This window comes from Elephantulus edwardii, unplaced genomic scaffold (assembly GCF_000299155.1).
Source record: "Elephantulus edwardii isolate Elephantulus edwardi_28Jun2011 unplaced genomic scaffold, EleEdw1.0 scaffold00032, whole genome shotgun sequence".
NCBI classification, from domain to species: Eukaryota; Metazoa; Chordata; class Mammalia; order Macroscelidea; family Macroscelididae; genus Elephantulus; species Elephantulus edwardii.
Genome location: NW_006399782.1, coordinates 17,524,768 through 17,529,219, shown reverse-complemented (window position 1 = coordinate 17,529,219; position 4,452 = coordinate 17,524,768).

Genomic DNA, 4,452 nt, shown 5'->3' with positions numbered 1-4,452 from the left:
TTTTTACAGACAGAATCTCCTACCAGAAAGCGATTTCATTATCAAACTTTCAATTTGGCAAGATATGTTCCCTGGCAATTATCTAGATCAGTCATTTAAACAACAACAATAGTCCCCTTCTCATTCCTTTTGTCTCATTTAGAGTGATATCAAATAGGCATAATGTAGAGACATGAGATTATTTGTGATCCTGTATGTTGCTGTGTTTGTTTTGTTACTTTAAGTTTCTGAGTGAAACGTGAAAGTTTATAAACCATATTACAAATAATAGCAAATAATTATCATTTATTGTTACAATTAACTGTTTACAGTGTTAAAGCACACCCTTATTGTATGTCTTCACCTACCTCTCTTTTTTTCTTTCCCCTTCTCTTTTTTTCTCTTTCCACATCCCATTTAATCTATAGCGTATATCCAGTTTCAGATTGTTAGTTGCAGTTCACATACTGATTGTCTGTTCTTCAGATTGAGCTTCTCTTCACCCCTGCTTCTTCCAATCCTCTCAAACCTTCCTATTTCTTTAACAGTGGTCTTGTATTGTTCATTTGTGAGTAAGCTATTTTACTCAGTCTTCCAGATTCACCCGTTTTGTGTAGTGTTTCATGACTTCATTGTTTTTCAATGTTGCATAATACTCCATTGTATGAATGTACTACAATATCTCTATTCATTCATTATTTGATGGGCATTTGGGCTTCTTTCACCTCTTTGATATTATGAATAATGCTACAATAAACATGGTTATGCATACATGTGTGTTGCAATGCTGATTTCTTTAGCGTCTATTCTTGGTAGTGGCATAGCTGGTAAAATAGTATAACCTCTATGGAAAGGAGTTTAGAGTTTTCTCAAAACATTGAAAATAGAAATATGCTCCAACTATGCTCCATCTTTTAAACATTTTAACCAACTAGCATTTTGGCAATTGTTTTGGTGGCATAGACTTCATTTTACAATAAGGGAGATTTGATGTCAATGCATTTCACAAAGTTTTCATCAGTTAGCACATGCAAGCACCTACAAATCTGAACACCAGTATGTGGCTCAGTAGTTGGTTCAAGACTTTGGTAATCTGTGAAGTCTCAGTGTCAGTAAGAGTATTTGAAAAATAATGGGGTGACAATGGATTTTTAAGGGAATCTGACTATATCTACAGAGTACTCATTAAAATAGGAAGATGAACTTCCTGCAAGATCAAATGTCTCCGAGAAGATAGAAAATGACTACTGGATCAAATTTGAAATTTGTTACTTTACGAAACACTACATTGATTATTTCAAGGACTAAATGTTGAGGAGAAAAAAAATCTACCTACCAGATGATGAATACTGAAAGAAACTACCGCTCAAGGCTTCTCAAAAGGTCAAAGAGTTGGTGTAATTTAGCAAATAAGAAAGGGGTCATGTATATGAAATATTATGCAAATAAGAGTAGAATAAAGTTTTAAAAAGAACATTACCCTCTTTGATTATGTGTAAGAGCAGAACATCCAGCATCTATAGGTTTTAAGGCTTATTTAAGACAATTTGATCTTGCATCTCTGATCCAGCATGGTGTCAGAATTCCTTTTCTGGCCTATTCACTACTTAAAAAATGATAAAAGTATATATTCAGAGGTCACATCTTGCTAAATCTAAGAGTTTTTGATAGGTAGTATGCTCCCTTTTTATCTTAAATTCTATTTACTCCTAGGGACTTCTCAAATCCTTTCTAGAAAATATGAAGCTAGAGTGAAATACTTTTTTTAAAATTAATAATAAGAAATGGGAAGCTGTGCTTATTTCAACTATACACTTACGTCATATGTGATTGTCTCCCCCTCCCATTTAATTGTCACACTATACATGTCTCAAATGACATAAGTAATTGTAATGTTACAACATTTCAGGGACAAAATAAAAGTTCATCTTAGGCTCAATTTGCTTAGTTGTGAAGTATGTCTGTTTTTCTTTGTCTGTATGTCTCTTTTCTAAAGAGATTGAAAAGGGTTTGGAAAGATAAGAAAACTTTTAATTGGTGCATTCAGCTAAGCAGTTCAGTAACAGAACATTAATTTTTATTTTAATAATGTGATTTTAATTGAATACTTTGCTGGTGCTGCAGTAAATTGGGTCTGTTATTTAAAATTACTCTAAGAAAGATCATCCCCCTTCTGCAACTAATGCCACCCACACTCCCAAAGAGTGTGTTATCTATTTGAAAAAAGAGAGAATTTAAATTGCTATTCCTTGGGGGATTCTTAGAACAAAATGAAATGAGTATCTATAGACTATCAAGTTATTGTTGCAGAGCAACCATAAATATCATTGAAATACAGCTACTTCTGCTTACAATGTGGCAGACACCTCTCAACAGCCACCAAATTCTATTCTCTCTTTCTTTCCACTAACAATCTAAATTGGCTTGACAGAAACAAACATTAACAACAGATAACATTGTAGGTGTGCACATACCTTGCTGACAGACTTGTCCATATAATTATAGATATACAAGTGGATATAAATAAATATATGGGCCACTTAAAAATCATAGGTCTGTGGAAGTGGAGTGCTTTCTTTAAGATTGATTTTACTCTTCCTTTCTCTCTATAATTTTGATAACAACTCTGCAGAATTGTGAAATAACAAGATTGAGGAATTTTAAATGATCACATGGAGTAGAATATTTTTTTTTTCTGATCTGAACATTATCCTGGACATAGAATTGCTCTTTCTCTCTCAGGTGTGGAGTTGGAAGGGGCTCATAGACTTCCCCTTCATTGAATTTCTAAGTCTGTAGATCACACAGAGGGAGAGTGCCTATCTCTCTAAAATAGTTAGTAGTGGAGGGTAGGGAGGAAAATGTGCAATAAAGAATGAATGGAAGTCATTCATGGAAAATCATGGAAAGTTTTCTATAAATCTTCATTAAAATCTCAGTAAGAATAAAAATTAAATTTAAAAAACGTGCAGAGAACTGCCCTGGTACAGCCAGGTGTAGTGGTATAGCACTGGTGTGTCCACTTGCCATACAGAGATAACCTGTGGTTGCTGTGAAGCTGAACACTGTGATACTGATGTGTCAAATGTGTTAACGGTTACCCATGGTGGACAGTGTTGGGTGGAGCTCCCCCCATTAAAACAAGCTTGGAAGCAGGAGTGGCATCTGCTTCCATAATAGCTAGCCTCTAGAAACCCTATGAATCAGGAGAAAGGATGAAAGTCACACAAGTGTTGAGGACTTTTGTTCATAGGTCTCTATGAGTCACCTACAACTCAACGGCACTTAACAACAACAACAACAGCAGAGAACTGCAGTCTCTGAATTAGTAGTGTAATCCCACAGCAGCCAAATATAGTAGTAACTGGAGGTCAAAACCTTTGAAAACAAGATCTTCACACTGTTAACTACTGTTAAATATGTCACTTGTTTTACTAAAACAAACAAACAAACAAACAAAAAACAACTAAGTAAAGCACTATGCAATGTAGTTCAGTAAATAAGACTGAGTTTCTTCTTCTCCCAAACACCTATCTATGCCTCATTGAATCTACTATTCTTTGAAATCACCCAACACAGTTCTTTGATCCAGGCACCAAAGTCTAGTAGACAATTTAAAGTTGTTCCTTTAAGAAACTCTCAATAATTCATTACCATCAAATGAGAACCAACTCAGAACTGGCCCACAAGTGCGTTTCTGTAAAATCATGGGAAGAAATAGCCCATCTTTCTTCTGCAGAACTGCAAGTGGATTCAGAGAGCCAAGGAGATGCAACCTTTGAGTTCGCAGCACAACTCCTTACAGAATAGACCACCAGAATGCTATTATATTTTGTGTATGCATATTGAAGATTAAAGGTTCAAATCCACCAGATGCTCCATAGAAAAAAGCTATAGCAATATGTTTCCATAAACTTAGAAAACTAGAAACCTTCTTTGTTCTTTTATGTCACCATGAGTCGGACTCAAAGACAAAGGGCTTTTGTGTTCATATTAATGTTTTAATGTGTTTTCAATCTTATTAAGGAGTCCTAGTGGTTCTGAGGGAGAAAGACAAGCAATATTTTCTTGTGTGAGTTACCACCTCAGAAACTCAATGGGGGGTCAGTGATGAGTTTGTTCTGACAAAAAAAGCAGTGAGTATTTGAGTGCCATAATTTCTTATATCTTTTACTGATAAGCAAAATGTTAATGATTAAAATTCATCAACTATTCCAAAGGACAAAGATGATTAAGATCCTCCCATAAAGATTTGCAACTTGCCTCAAAAAGTAGACAGAAGTTTGCCGTAAATCTAAATTTACTCCATGGTAATGTATTATTTTTTTTTTGTTTGTTTAGTTGTATTAACAAACACAGTCATGTTTACTTGTAATTTCTTTGGATATCTTACTAAATTTTGCAGAAGTATTTCCTTGCAGATATTTTATTTATGGAATTTAAATGTTTGTAAACAAGACCTGGCCTCAAGCC